The sequence below is a fragment of the Rattus norvegicus genome, chromosome 20 (assembly GCF_021556685.1).
Source record: "Rattus norvegicus strain SHRSP/BbbUtx chromosome 20, alternate assembly SHRSP_T2T, whole genome shotgun sequence".
In the NCBI taxonomy this organism is placed as follows: Eukaryota; Metazoa; Chordata; class Mammalia; order Rodentia; family Muridae; genus Rattus; species Rattus norvegicus.
In genome coordinates, this window is record NC_141553.1 from 13,543,283 (window position 1) to 13,559,552 (window position 16,270).

General features: G+C 48.7%; 1 long non-coding RNA gene across 1 annotated transcript; it reads left to right on the forward strand.

The window, feature by feature from the left end:
- The first annotated feature begins 6,240 nt into the window (after window positions 1-6,240).
- LOC147998580 (uncharacterized) lies at window positions 6,241-12,419 on the forward strand. Its single transcript, XR_015645698.1, has 2 exons — window positions 6,241-6,392; window positions 11,383-12,419. It is a non-coding gene; the product is annotated as an uncharacterized LOC147998580 (long non-coding RNA).
- Window positions 12,420-16,270: the final 3,851 nt, after the last annotated feature.

Sequence of the window (16,270 nt, forward strand, 5' to 3'; positions counted from 1 at the left end):
GAAAGGCAAAATGCAGGGGAATATTATATAGCCCTTAAGGAAGAAAATGCTGCCGCAGCCTCCAACACTGATGGTTCATAAAGACATCTTGTTAGGTGAAATGAGACCATTACAAAGACAAGTACAGGGCTAGAGAGATGGCTCAGTGGTTAAGAGCACTGACTGCTCTTCCAGAGGTCCTGAGTTCAATTCCCAGCAACCACATGGTGGTTCACAACCATCTGTAATGAGATCCAATGCCCTCTTCTGGTGTGTCTGAAGTCAGCTACAGTGTACTTATATAAATTAAATAAATAAATGTTAAAAACAAAGACAAGTACTGCCTCCCATCTACTAAGAAAGAGAAATGGAGTTACTATTTAATAGGCACAGAACTTTTGTTTGAAAAATGGAAAGTTCTACAGATAGAAGGATGCTGGTGACTGCACAGGTGTGAGCAGCACATAAACTATGTGCTTGTAAATGGCTCGGGAGGCTTTTATGATGTGCGTGGTTTGGTGGTTTTTTTGTTTTTTTTTTTTTTGTGTTCTTTTTTTCGGAGCTGGGGACCGAACCCAGGGCCTTGCGCTTCCTAGGCAAGTGCTCTACCGCTGAGCTAAATCCCCAACCCCATGATGTGCGTATTTTTCTGCTGTATTTTATTGTTTGTTTATTGAGAGGGAGGCTTGGTTCACACGGATGGCCTTGAACTCACAAACCTGCCTGATACACTGCTGGGATTACGGCGTGTGCTGCCAAGCCTCAGTCACTTTGATATGTGCCTTGTGATGCTGGCAATAGAACCTTGCACAGCCTAGGCCGGACAGCCTGTCACACTGCTGCGCCCTTGGCCATGCCACTTCTTTAAAAGAAATGTCCCAGGGCAGTGCTGTCTACCATGGTGAAGCAGCATTTGCTGGACGTGACCAGGCCTTGCCCACATGGACTCATGGATGTGTGGATGGGGGAAGGGCTGATGATGTCCCACCCCCAAGTCTGAGATGTTAGTAACAACTGGTGACTGCTGGGGAGAGAGATGTGGCTCCTGAAAACCTGCCCACACTACAGTAGATGGTCCTACACTCATGTACATTCAGGAGACACTAAATGGAATCCCTATTCCCTCCCTCAGTGGGTTGAGAGGGAGAGAGAGCGCTTACATAAAGGAGGAAAAGTGTTGAAGGGAATTGGAGGGGGAGGGGAGGGAATAGGGGGTAGAGTTGATAAAAACACATATGTGGGTATAAAATTCTCAAAATAGGGGCTGGAGAGATGGCTCAGAGGTTAAGAGCACTGACTGCTCTTCCAGAGGTCCTGAGTTCAATTCCCAGCAACCACATGGTGGCTCACAACCATTTGTAGTGGGATCTGATGTCCTCTTCTGGTGTGGCTGAGGACAGCTATAGTATACTCACATGTATATAATAAAATAAATTTTTTTTTAAAGAAATTCTCAAAATAAAAATTAAAATGTGTCTAAGGGCAAAAGATTGGCAGAGTAATCATTGGCTTGAGTGGGGGGAGCCTGGAGGTCCAGGGGGTGGAGTGCTTTTTCCCCATAAACTGTACAGGGCTGTGAGAGAGGGGTCAATCTGAGCATGGAGATGGTGTTCGTTACCTGTGGTGGAGATGGAGAATGCTGGAGAGAAGGCAGGAGGCAGAGTCTTGCTCTGTCCTTAATTGATTTTGGGGCATCTACATGACAGCTGCTTGGACAAATCTGGAGTGTGGTATTGGGCGAGAGGTATGACCAAATGTCAGTCATCAGTAAATTGATGATGGCTTTTGCAGTCTGGGCCTCTGAGAGGTTATAGAGAGTGGAGCAGCCCTGGATGAGTGAAGTCCAGAGTTAATGTGTATTGTTGGCAAGGGCACAGCCATATTGAGGACTTGAAGGCCTCCAACCACGGAACAATTTGGCAAGTCCATTAGGCGAAGCCTTCTCCCAGAAACTAAGAATGTGAGTGTTTATGATCAGTCGACCAATGTTTGTAAAAACTAGCAACTACAGCTTCCTCCTCTCCAAGATGTTTCCAGCCTAAGACAGAGAAGAAGCCAGGCCTGGATGGCAGTCAGAAAGAGGAGGCCAAGAGGAGAGAGGTCCAGGAGCTAAGCAAAGAAAAGGATTTCAAGACAAAGAAAGGCTGTGAGCAGCCCAGGGAGGGTGGCCTGGGAGAGGACTGTGGGATGCAGCTAGACAAACCCCATGATGATCAGGAAGGAGGAAAAGGATGCCCAAACAGATATGCCCTTGTTAGCATGAAGAGCCCAGCTTTGGACACCAGTGTGGAAGATGAGGTAAGTTCGGAACAGAGTCCTGAGGTCCCCTGAGGATATGATCTGAACCAGGGAAACTAGTTCAGGTTGTCTCAGGTAGATGCCAAGAACAAGAGGGTTCCACAGGGACAAGAGCCATCAGCAGGACTGAGCACCTGACTGTGGAGAACAGGAGGTACTGAGCTGGACACGCCTTCCTGGGGGCGTGGTGTTTAAGATGACCTTACAGCATATACAGCAGGAGTTGAACCAAAGCTCTGAGAAGTGGCTGCGGCGGGCTGTGAAACCCCGTTTCGCAGCATGCACTTACGTTACACAGGCCAGGCAGAGGTAGTGATGTGTGGCTGGATACCCGACCGCTGCACACATCCCACGCCAGGGCCAGGGCCAGCGCCATCTAGTAAGGGATCCGCGGAGGGAGGTCTGGAAGGAGGTCAGGTTTCCTGCCCATGCAGAAAGATGAGGAATTCCCTCTGCGGTAACTGGCCACTCCAGTCTCAGAGGTCAGGGGAGGGGCAATGGGAGGGACTGTTGTCACCGAGGAGGCAGAGGGTATTTGTCTGTCTCCTCTGAGATTAAGGGCTGATAAGGCAAGCAGTCTGTCTGGAGGGAAGGACGAGTTTGCCAGGCAAACAGCAACAGGAAAGCCACAGAAGGCGCTCCCTGCTCAGAGTCTGCAGTTGGAGAAACCGAAATTGGGTAGGAAGTATGGCGGGGCCTGATATAAATCCCTGTCCAGTCGTCCTCCCTTGGACTGGTCAAAGGGGACACCTCTCTACTTAGAAAGCTATTGTAGTCGGAGTAAGCTCTGGAAACCCGAGTTCTAGGGGCCTAGAGACAAGCAGTGCTGGGCTCTGTTTGCCTGGGCTACCCTCAACCGCCTGGGTTCAAACTAATCCCCGCCTCACCTGCCTTCCAAATAGATATGTAAACACACGGCCACTCATCCTAGAGGTCCTGTGAAGAGACAAGGAGGTGGCACCCTCTCCTAGAGGTCTCCCCTGGTCATCAGAGGGCCTCCTTGGGGTTTGAGTATACAGGACCCACCCCTTCCATCGTGGTTAATGAGACTCCATCACAGCTCTAAGAAGCCCCATCCACAAGTGGCTAGACCCCTTGTCGGGGCCCTTCCTTCTGGGCCACGGAGTATTTTTAGCATCGAATTCTGAAACTGCACAACAGCTGCGCTCTCAAGACACGAGTGAAGCCTAGTCCAAGTAAGCTGTGTAAGGGCTGGACCTCAGCCAGCTACCTGACCTGGCCCCTCTGGGCCTGATTGCTTGCGGGATCCAGACTTTCCAGAAATGTCTGGGCCTCTGGGTAGGATGGCCATGAGGAGGAATAGCCGGTGCAAATGCCCTATGCCCACTAGTTTTATGTCAACTTGACGCAAGCTGGAGACACATCTGGGAAGACGGGATCTTGATTGAAAAGGTGCCTCCATTAGGACCCCTGGGCATATCATATGGTCCTGGGGATGCAGTTCTACGGGTCTTATTTAGATTTGTTTTCGCCGCCAGCTAACGAATGAAGAGGCAGGAAGAGCATGGAGTGCAGTGGGTGGTGGCAGAGAAATCTCAGAGGCAGACGGACTTGAGCAGACCCATGAGGGCAGAGAAGGGGGACAGAGTAAGTCAGAAAGGGGAAGAGAGACCGCCAGGAACACGTGGGGGGGGGGGCAGAGAGGAAGAGAGAGATGGGTGGTGAGTAGTACATGTATATGCTACCTACACCTGGCGGTAATGGCGTAATGCCGTAATGGCGGCAGGTGATGACGTAAGCCCTTCCTAGGTCCCTGGGAGGAGCCTAATGGAACCTCCTGGAAGCTAACAGAATCAGCAATCGGACAAAGGTATTTATTAGAAGTGAAGAGGGTTGGGGATTTAGCTCAGTGGTAGAGCGCTTGCCTAGCAAGCGCAAGGCCCTGGGTTCGGTCCCCAGCTCCGAAAAAAAAAAAAAAAAAAAAAGAAGTGAGGAAACATGCAAGCAGTGGACTCAGAGGAAAATGACAGACTAGCAGTTAGCCAGGCTCCTAGGCAGACAGAGTGACTTGGGGGACCGTGGTAATAAAGGTGGCGATTCTCCAAGATGGCTGGTTTCTTCCTCAACCTCCTGACTTGAGACAAAAGTCTAGCGGCTTAAAACAAAGGCCCCCGTAGGCTTTTGACTCCCACCAATAGGCCCCTGCTGATGAGCCAGCCCAACAAGTCCAAAGCTTGACCGGGACATGACACATTGACTAACACTGAGGGGTTGGGGATTTAGCTTAGTGGTAGAGCGCTTGCCTAGGAAGCGCAAGGCCCTGGTTTCGGTCCCCAGTTCCGGAAAAAAAAAAAAAAAGGACTAACACTGAGAGAGGGGAGGAAAGTCTTCATGGCTTAACCACTCCTTTGGCTTCCCAGGTGGGTCTTTCTATCTGTGTGCTCTTTTCTCTGTAGGACAATTCCGCTGTTACGAGTCAGGAAATTAGCCAAAAAGGATCTTCCAAACTAGGGCCTTCCAGCCATCAATCTGGCCAGCTGAGTCTTGGATATGCTTATAATTTTTAAGTTTCAGTTATTGGCTTATGGAGACAACATCTCAGTATGTAGCCCAGGCTGGCCTGGCACTCCCACTATCCGCCTGTCTCTGCCTCTTGGATGCTGGGACTAAAGGTGTGCACCACTATACCAAGCGAGATAACTCTCTTAATAAGCTGTCTCTACATGAATACCCATGTGTTCCTGACCTAATTGTTTGTTCTGCGACCCGAAGACATGGGAATTGCACTGGATACCCTCCAAACCTTTGTCCATTTCTATAACAAAAACTAAGTGTCTGTCTTTAGAATTTTTCACTCTTCATTTTTTTTTTTTAAGATTTATTTATTTCATTTCAGGTATATATACATATACACTGTCCCTGTCTTCAGACACACCAGAAGAGGGCACTGGATCCCATTACAGATGGACATCAGATCCCATTGCAGATGGTTCTGAACCACCATGTGGTTGCTGGGAGTTGAACTCAGGACCTCTGGAAGAGCAGTGGGGTGCTCTTAACCACTGAACCATCATCTCTCCAGCCCCCTCCCCCTTCCTGGACTAGGAATTTTAAGACGAGATAAATTTACTAAAAAAGAACAAAAAACACACGTTCGTGGGGCTGGAGAGATGGCTCAGCGGTTAAGAGCATCTGACTTCTCTTCCAGAGGTCATGAGTTCAATTCCCAGCAACCACATGGTGGCTCACAACCATCTGTAAAGAGATCCGATGCCCTCTTCTGGTGTGTCTGAAGACAGCTACAGTGTACTTATATATAATAAATGAATAAATCTTTAAAAAAAAAGGGGGGGGCTGGGGATTTAGCTCAGTGGTAGAGCTGGTAGAGCGCTTACCTAGGAAGCGCAAGGCCCTGGGTTCGGTCCCCAGCTCCGAAAAAAAGAACCCCCAAAAAAAAAAAAAAAAACAAAAAAATACACGTTCGTGTCAGGACCCCGCTTTCGCCTCCGAACCCAGCGGTGACGTCATCCATAGGCGACATGGACCCGCATGGCAATAGACTGTTGCCATGGCGATGGCCATACATTTCTCAGCGTCTATTTGGTTTAGCTCCCACCTTTACCTGCGAGCGGTTACATCACAGTTTAAATAAAAAGCAGACCCTTCCTGACCTTTGCCACTTCTCCTCTCTCTTTTCCCCCTTTATCTCCGTAGCCCCCCAATAAGCTTCTCCCACGTGGAACAACTGCTTTGGCCTGGTGTGGTCTGTCAGGACACGTACCGATTCTATCACACGCGGGATTCTATCACAGCATATACCCTTAAAAAAATTAAGTGTGAGCACTGGGGATGATTCAGAAGTTAAAGGTGCTTGTTGCCAATTCTGATGACCTCAGACAGACACACACACACCATAAAGACTGGCTTCTGCAGAGTATGTACTCTGTCGCCTCCTGGCGACAAGAGTGTACGCGCAGTGTGGGAAATCTCTAGAATTGAGTCAGATCGGGGTGGAGCAGAGCTGGGGATGAGACGGTTCCCGGCAGAATCTGTGGCCAATCCTGGCGAAGCTCCTGCAGCCGGCCGGGGGTGAGCTCTTAGTCTAAGTCCCCTGGAGGAGAAGCCTTAGAGCCAAATGGGTCCGAGAGCGATCGGTAAGAGGAGGGGCGGGCACCGATTCGGCTTATGGGCTGGTCTTTATTACGAGCTGCCCTCTACTGTTCCCACTCAATTCTCCTGTTTGATTTAAGAGCCCAGAATAAAGAAGCAGAAGGCAGAAAAGAGACCACAATCTGACTCAATAGATGCGCCTGCGTTTATAAGCAAGGAACAGCACCTTTCCCCACTACGATGAAGTCGTATGAAAGGGAAGGAGCTAGCCGGTCAAGGGCCCTGGGTTTAAGTATGGGGAAAATAGATACAGCTGTAGAGGGTACGTGCAGGTCAAGACAGGTTTGAGGAATTTGTAATCTCTTATTTATTTATTTATTTATTTATTTACTAATTTTTTGCTCAGCCAAAGACTCAATAAACAGTTCTCACTGAGATATAGACATGGCTGACCAGGTGGTCTCAGCACAGCGATTTCTGGATTTCTATAGCTGGGGGATTCTATCCTATCGTTCTCCATCTGCAGAATAAGTGATCCCCGCTGGTAGGAGGGGTCAGGAGCAGTTGTTGTCCATGGGCATCTTGCCCCCACTCTCAGTCTTCTCCCTGGGTAAAAATATTAGGTGAGGGTCCAATTCTGGAAGTCAAGGGCTAGGAGGGGGGGGGGGCAGGAGAGTGTTCTTTGGACAGCCCTGTTCCTAACTAGTGGGTTTGACCTCAACTTTAAACAAAGGCTGCCTGGGTTTCAGACTGGCGTTAGCATTTGGATAAGACCAGTTCCAATTTTCCAGCCAGTTGTGGGCGGCATAGGCATGTGTGTTTGATCTCTGGATCAGGCAGAGCCACCCACCGTGGATCTGGGTCGCTGAGGACTAGAAACCGAAGAGCAGTAGTCAGTGCCAGGGGGCTAGAGAGACAGCTGTGACTGCAAACCGTCCCTACACTGTCAGTTAATGTTTGCCAAGGCCGAACCTTGCACATGCTGGTGAAAGGTTGAGGGAAGAGGGCTTGCACGCATCAGAGCTGTGACACTGTGGGGCTGGTTTCAGGGCACCCAAGAAATATCTGGGGAGAGTTTCGGCGGGAGGGAGGGGAGGGGCGCCGCTTATATTTAAAAAAGAAAAAAGAAAAAAGAAAAAGAAACATCTGGGGAGAGAACGAAAGAAACCAGTGATGGGTGATGGGAACAAGAGAATGTGAACCAATTTTTAACGTGCACCACCCGAGGTTTCTTTCCCTTCACATTCGTACATTCTTTTTTTTTCTTTTTTCTTTTTTTCTTTTTTTCGGAGCTGGGGACCGAACCCAGGGCCTTGCTAGGCAAGCGCTCTACCGCTGAGCTAAATCCCCAACCCCACATTCTTAAATAAAGTAAGAGCGTTTGTTTGCAAGCTACTGATGCGGGAGCTCATTTCCCTTCCTCCTCCCCAACCTCCTCTTGTTTTTTTCTCTAATCTTGTGAACCTAGCTGACTTTGAGCTCTTGTCTCTGGCTTGCCACTGTTCGCCTTACATGTGTACGCCACCTTGCCTGGCTTCCTTCCAACTTTAATGCCCCTACATTGATGATTTTACCCACACACATACTCTCCCTCTGGTCCAGTGGGGGCTATTCTATTATACACCAAAGTTTATTTCTTCTCCGTTTGCTTGATGATTGACCTCTGAGTTGTTTCTGATTTTCCTGGGCTACAAACAGTGCTGCATTTGTGAAGAGTTCTTGAACACAGGAGTAACAGTTTCTCCAAGGCAAACCAAAGATCTCCTGGGGGTCGCTGGTTCAGAGCTATTCACAAACTGAATTTGCCAACACCCAAATGTCTCTCCTGTGTTGCTGGACCAACTTATGCTTCCCTGGTCAGTAAAGCAGCAGCAGTTCTAGCTAACCACCCACTGTTGGCACAAAACCACAGTTCTCATCGCAGAGGGGATTAGGGATAGTCTGTTCTGGGAACGCCGACAAGTTCAGGTTTGCACAAATACCATGTTCCCCTGTGGACATGGTTCCGGGAGACTTTATTAGTTACAGAACACAGAAAATAATAAATCAAAAGTACTAACTTTGATGTGGGCTACAGGTCGTGGGCTATAGCAAAGTAGGGAAAATTCTACTATAGGTTCCAGATATTAGCTGAGAACAGTCTGAGGTTTTGGACTGTTGAAAGCTGGTGGTCTGCCAAGAATACATTTTAAGATGTTAGGTCAGACAGGCGGTAAACAATGAAGGCTTTCAGACAGATTGAAAGAGCCCAAGGTAAGTTGGCCCTGATTTGCAAGGTTTTAACTCCACAGTCTCCAAGTTAGTCAGTCACTTGGCCTCAAAGAATCTTTAGCCCAAGTGCACCCGCCCCCTTCTTCTGGGATCTCCAGTTCCTCTCACCACCACTTGGCACAGTCAGAATGAAACTTCGTTGGAAGAGGCAGAAACTGTGGGGGCTTTAATAGAGGCTGTGCTGTTGTGAATTTAACTTGCAGGTCCCGGTTTGATATAAGGAGGGGCCTAGAGGTGTGGTGCAGCTCCCCTCATGCCACGCCCCTCATACCACGCCCCCTCAGGCTATACTGAGTCAGCATTAGAGAAAGGCCTAGATAGAGAATAAACTCTCAGTCACCCTTTCAACTTGCTAACAAGATGCTGTGTGAGGCAGCATGTCCTGTAGCCCAGGCTGACTTTGATCCTTATGTAGCAAGGGAGGACCCGGAACTTGTGATCCTTCAGCTGCCCTCCGTCTCCACCCCATGTGTGCGCTACCACATCCAGCCTGCTTTGTTTTTGAGACAGGGCCCTGCTGTACATCCTGATCTGTCCTTGAACTCCATGGCCTCTCTTGGCCACACACTGCCTCCACAGTTTTCCAGTGCTAGGATCACAGGATACCACATTCTCTGTGTATTCGCTCTTTCCACGAGCATTGACTTGGAGGCCAGCTTCACTGTGGACTCAGAAGACTGAAGAGGGACTCTCTCCACAGCAGACTCCAGTCAGGTTCTAGGCTTGCCTCTAAGGAATCTTCGCCGGCTGTCAGAATCGAGACTCTCTTGAGAGCCAAGGCTTACCCTCATCTTTTGGAAATTTTTTTTTTTCTTTTTTCTTCTCCGGAGCCAAGGACCGAACCCAGGGCTCTACCACTGAGCTAAATCCCCAACCCCTACCCTCATCTTTTGGATGCCACTAAAGGGAACATTCTATTAAAGAAAAAAAGAGGGGGGCTGGAGAGATGGCTCGGAGGTTAAGAGCACTGGCTGCTCTTCCAGAGGTCCTGAGTTTAATTCCCAGCAACCACATGGTGCCTCACAAACATCTGTAATGGGATCTGATGCTCTCTTCTGGTGTATCTGAAGACAATAACAGTGTACTTATATAAATAACATAAATCTTTAAAAAAATTGAGAGAAAGAATGACAAAATAAGTCATCCTTAAGGAAGACATGTGGGAGTAGGGGGACAGTGGCACACAAAACTGGGGCTCTCCCTGCACAAGGGAACGAGGCAATAGCTGTTGTCTGAATATCTATTCTTTATTATTTTTTATTAAAGATTTTATTTATTTTATGCATATGAGTTCACTGTCGCTGTCTTCAGACACACAGAGGGCATCAGATCTCATTACAGATGGTTGTGAGCCACCATGAGGTTGCTGGGAATTGAACTCAGGACCTCTGGAAGAGCAGTCAGTGTTCTTAACCACTGAGCCATCTCTCCAGCCCATTTTGTTTGTTTGTTTGTTTGTTTGTCTTAACATTTAATGAGACCTGGCAGTCTTCCCTGGATGAAAGAAAGAAATGGAAATTTCTAACGTAGCCCAAGCACCTGTTTCAGTTACGGCAAATTGCTACCTCATAGCTCTTATTCTACCCAGTAGTTAGCTTAGCCTGCTTCCAACTCCATTCTTCTGGGTACTTTGCTGCCTAACAAAGTTGCCTGACACGGTTGTGTGAGAGAACAGATTCTTTAGGCAGCCCCCCCACCCCCAACCCCGCCCCCCCCTACACAGTCCGCCTGCACCTTCTGTTCTTGCTACCCTTCCTGCTTTGTTGATGAACAGACGGAGAAAACTCTGAGAAAGGCGGCTGAATGCCATTCTTGGAGAGAGAGCTGGCTTCTCTGTGTGTGTGTGATTATGTAACCTCTTCTGTGATGGCCAGAGGCTCTGGTGAGCACAAACAGAGAGGCACTGAGTCAGGTTCCTAGGGAACGCCATGCACAGAGAGGGAGTTGGCCTGACTGTGCAATTATGTAACCTCTTCTGCCCTGGCCAGAGGCTCTGGTGAGCACAAACACAGAGGCGCTGAGTCAGGCTCTGAGAGATCAGTCCTTTCAGGCTTTCCTTACACAGCCTGAAACCTGACTTCAGATGCTACATTGTCTAAGACCCGGTCGGACCAAGCCCTTTGAAAAAGAAACAAATTCCATGCTCAAAATTCTTTCACTATCTAAGAAAGCTGTAAGTCCTTCAGATCGAGTCGAGTTGTGCTGATGAGAAGGATCTTCTTGTGCAAAACTCAGGGTCAGCTTGGGGGCCAGCTTGCTACATCCATTTCTAGTCAGTAATAAGAGTATGTGATATGTTCAGCCCAGGGAGTGTCACTATTAGGTGAGGCCTTGGGCTAGAGAGATGGCTCAGCGGTTAAGAGCACTGGCTGCTCTTCCAGAGGTCCTGAGTTCAAATCCCAGCAACCACATGGTGGCTCACAACCGTCTGTAGTGGGATCCGATGCCCTCTTCTGGTGTCTGAAGACACAGTAGTACAGTGTAGTCTTATCTCATGTCCATTAAATACTTTTTTTAAAAAAAGGTATGGCGGGGTTGGGTATTTAGCTCAGTGGTAGAGCGCTTGCCTAGGAAGCGCAAGGCCCTGGGTTCGGTCCCCAGCTCCGAAAAAAAGAACCAAAAAAAAAAAAAAAAAAAAAGGTGTGGCCTTGTTGGAGTAGGTGTGGTCCTGTTGGAGGAAGTGTGTCACTGTGGGCAAGGACTTTGAGACCTTCCTCCTAGCTGTCTGAGGATTCTGAGTCTTCTCGTTTGTCTTTGGAACAGATGTAGAACTCTCAGCTCCTCCTGCACCATGCCTGCCTGGATGCTGCCATGCTCCTGCCTTGGTGATAATGGACTGAACCTCTGAACCTGTAAACCGGCCCCAATGAAATGTTGTCCTTATAAGAGTTGCCTTGGTCATGGTGTCTGTTCACTGCAGTAAAACCCTAACAAGACAGAGGACAAGCGGACATGCCAAGCCTTAACAGGGAAGGGTCATATGCCACACAGGTCTTGAGAGGTGCAGACTCATCTGGTTCCCCTACAACCTGGTAGGGCCTAGCAACAAAGCCAGGAACAATTTCCCACTAAGAGAACTCGCTGAAGTACGACAGCTTCATCCCAAGCCCTAGGTGTTTCTTTTAAGCGACCTGATTGCCAGTAAAATGTCAGAGAGTGGCATCTGTCTTTAACCCTGACACTGGGGAGGCAGATCTCTGTGAGTTTTGAGGCCAGTCTGGTCTACATTGAGAGTTCCAGGACATCCAGGACTACATAAGACCCGGTCTCAAAAAGAGCAACAGCAAAATCAGCCTGTACAGTTGTCTGCATTCCACTTCCTCTGATAGGACGTAGCTACGGTGCACTTATTGAGCACCTGACGTTTGCATGGTGCACTTATTGAGCACCTGATGTCTGCATGGTGCACTTATTGAGCACCTGATGTTTGCACGATGCACTTATTGAGCACCTGACGTTTGCACGATGCACTTATTGAGCATCTTATGTTTGCCAGGTGTCCGTGCCACTGTTTTGGGATAAGAAGTCACTTGGGTAGTTGATTGTCCAAGGCTGCCCAGGGAATCTGTCAAGTCAAATTCACCTGAAACAATAGACTATACTCCCACCCTGTTCCAGAAGGTTTCCCGGCTCCCCGTTACCTCTCCGCAAAAAGGGACCAGGGGCTGGGTGTGGGGTTGTAACTCAGAGCTTCTTCCCTTTTTAGTAATGTGGGCATTGACAGAGTGGACTGTCAGGTGCTGCTGATGGTGGCTACTCTTGGATGACCGGCTGGCCCTGGGCCTACGGGTACCTAGATGCATTGTTTTATAAAAAGAGAGGACGGAGGTACGTTTGGTGGTGGTGTGGTATGGTGTGGGGGAAGGAAGTGCTTCCCATGGGCCCATGCTGAGGCATCCCGTCCCCATCCCCCAAGCCCCCAGATACCAGCTACCGGATGGTATAGAATAGAGTTTATACAGGGTATGGGGAGAGGCGTTGAAAGGCTGGTGTCAGACGAAGGGGGAGAGAGAGGGGGGGAAGAGAGGGAGGGATGGAGGGAGGGAGGGAGAGAAGGGTAGAGATCAGTCATGAGCTCTGGGGGGGGGTGGGGGAGAAAGGGAGAGCAGGAGCAAGAGAAGAGAGAGAGGAGGGGCAAGCAGCCCTTTTCAGGTGTGGGGCGGAGCCTAGACTAACAGTGAGGAAGGAGTGGTTGGACGCTGCCTCACTCACACTCAGTCTGCTGTAGAGTTTCTCTTCCAGGATGCCTTGCCTAGCCATGTCCTGCGTCTTTGCCTTTATCCTCAGCTCTGGCGTGGTCTGTGGGGAGCAGGCCTTTGGCCTTTGAGTTTTGCTGAAAGGACAACGATGTCCCGAGTGACGATAGAGGAGGCGGCTCTAGGGTCCACTGGTGATACGTCATTCATCCTTACTCTAAGGGTTCTGGGAAATGGCTACGACGGCTCTCTGTCCTGTTTCTCTGCCTCCACTCCCTTCTCATCCCTTCTGTGTCCCCAGATAAACTTCATTTTATACTAGACCCCCCATATTGCTGGTACCTGGGAAAGTGGGAGGGGGAATGCCTCAGCGCTGGCCGGCTAAGGCACCCCCTCCTGTCGCCTTGTGCCACCATATTACATCACTTGGCATTTGTCGGCTGCTTCGTTTGAGACAGGGTTTGGCGACGTATCCCAGCCTGCGGTGCTTTGTGGTGTTTCCTGATGCCAGTATGGGTAAACATCTGGGCTGCGGATGGAGGCTCTGTAGGATCCAGGATCTAACTCTTCTGGCACACAAGCACTCTTGTGCTCAAAGTAAAAAGCTTTTCTAAAGGTGGGATAAGAGAACCGGGCAGAGAGAAGCAGGATGGCCACACAGGGATCTCTTGGGAGGCTGTTGCTTGCCTTCTGAAAGACTCCACAATTAGACACAATGGCTTTCTATTCCTCAACTCTGCTAACAAAAGGCTCTAGCCTAGAATACTGTGTGTGTGTGTGTGTGTGTGTGTGTGTGTGTGTGTGTGTGTGTGTATGTGTGTGTGGAGTGGGATGGCTTTGGGCATTGTGTATTCAGATGCTGATTTATGTGCCCAGAGATCTGGTCGCATCCTAATGCCACCTGCATTGTCTTTATTGAGTCATCTCATATCAACGTTGTGTAAGGAATGCTCCCCAATTATCTGATTGGTTAATAGCAAGTTGCTCGCCTATGACCATGCACTGGACTTCCGATCTCAGGGGAGGGTCCCAACGGGTGGGGGAGGAGGAGTGGCAGCCTTGAGGAGAGGGTCCAGCAGGAGTCAGGATGAGCAGATCAAGGATTCCCAATGACGACACACATGGGTCTGACTGCCACTAACACAGAGCCCATGGCTGGGAAGTAGACAGCTTACAGGGTTAGAATGGATGAATTTTTTTTTTTATTCTTTTTTTTGGAGCTGGGGACCGAACCCAGGGCCTTGCGCTTGCTAGGCAAGCGCTCTACCACTGAGCTAAATCCCCAACCCCAGAATGGATGAATTTAAGCCCAGTCACAGTGCTTATAGCTTGTTAATAAACTTAATAGGTCTTTGTGTCAACTATTTGGGGGCTAGGGCAGGAACAGATAAAGATTATCACCCTTAAATTACTGCCTGCGACTGCTATTCTTATCCTCAGGAAGTCCTATGGAGTCCCCCTCTCCCTAAGACAATCTCTATGTCCCCTCAGTGCAGAGGCTTTTCTCTCCAGACAACTCACCGCCGTAATTTACTTGTGATTTCTGCTAAGTGTCAGCCAATTATGTACATACAATTGCCAAATGATTCTTTTCTTGATTAGATGCCAAAATAATTTAATGGTGGAAGAGGTAATGTCTTTAGTGGTGTATCTGGCATCCATTAAAAAAAAAAAAAAAAACCAGAAAACTTAACTTTTGCCTTGCACCACACATAAAAGTTAGCCAGGGGGGTTGGGGATTTAGCTCAGTGGTAGAGCGTTTGCCTAGCAAGAGCAAGGCCCTGGGTTCGGTCCCCAGCTCCGGGGGAAAAAAAAAAGTTAGCCAGGGCTGGACAGATGGCTCTGTTTAATGGCTGCTCTTGTAGAGGACTTCAGGGGTCTGACATCCTCCTCCATCCTCTATGGGCACCGGCATATACTCAGGCATGTGTATTTTAAAAGTTAACTTAAAATTGATCAACAGAAACATGAACGCTAAGCCAGAAACATGGTAAGGCCGTTTGCTGTGCAAGTCTTCAGCGCCCATGTCCAGGTAGAAGCAGGGGATCATTGTCACAGTTGTCCTATGAGCCCCACACATGTGCACAATATGCTGACAGACACAGAGCACACACACACACACACACACACACACACACACACACACACACACATTTAGAGGCTAAAACCACCAAAAATTTAGAAGAAAATCATCTCTGGAACAACATTGGGATAACAAAGATACTCCTAGACACAAGAATACATGAATAATAAAACTTGAGTTTATAAATTGGACTTCATCAAAATAAAAAAATCCCTGTTCTTAGGAAGACTGTGGGGAGAATAAAAGGGGTGGTGTGGGAGCTGGAGAGGCCACTTGGCAGCTAGGAGTGCTTGCTGCTCTGTTGTGAGGAACCAGAGTTAAGATACCAACATCCAAGTTAGTTTCTCACAAACGCCTCCAGCTCCAGGGATCTGACTCTGTTCTGGCCTTCACAGTACCTGCGCGCATGCTCCCACGCATGCACACACACACACACACACACACACACACACACACACACACACACACACACACGCATGCTCGCCCGCATGCACACACACATCACACCATACAAAGAGACATAGGCACAGACAAATAATTCTTTTAAAGACTTATTTATAAATTTCATGCACGAGTACACTGTAGCTGTCTTCAGACACACCAGAAGAGGGCAACAGATCCCATTACATATGGTTGTGAGCCACCATGTGGTTCCTGGGAATTGAACTCAGGACCTCTGGAAGAGCAGTCAGTGCTCTTAACCGCTGAGCCGTCTCTCCAGCCCCACAAATAATTTAAAGAAAATGAAGAAGGGGCTGCAGATGTGACTCAGTTGGTAGAGTATTTACCTAACATACACAAAACCTAGGTTCAGAGACCTCTGCTAGGCTTCAGTTATGGAGGATGGGGAGGAGCAGTTGAGCCCAGTACCTCCGAAGACCACCGAGGAAGTAACAAAGCCTCAATTCCTAGTTGTGGGAAACAATGTCCAAATCATGGAATGGTTAAAAAGACAAGAGGTTCTGCCATGCCTCCCACCGGCACAGGGGGTCCAAAAGAAAGGTCTCCTCCAGAAAGACTCTGAAAAATCACCTGAGAATCTGAGGAAAGGCTCCGATGCACTGAGAACATCTGATCAACACTGAGCTCAGTAGCAAAGATCCAGAGCCAGAGGGGCAGGCTCGGGAAAGTGCCAGGGTTTCCCACTGACCCGGCGAGCTCCAAGCTCAGCAACATCAAGACCTCCCTGCTCCACAGGAATCCTGTCAGGCAATGGACATTGACTGAGGGAAACCACCAAGCGCTTTTGTGGTACAAATAATAAAAGTACTCATGTGAACAACAACAAAAGAAAACAAACCTCGGTTCAATCCCTGGCACACCATAAGATGTTTAGTTGGGAGGTGGAGGCAGGAGGATCAGATATTTAAGG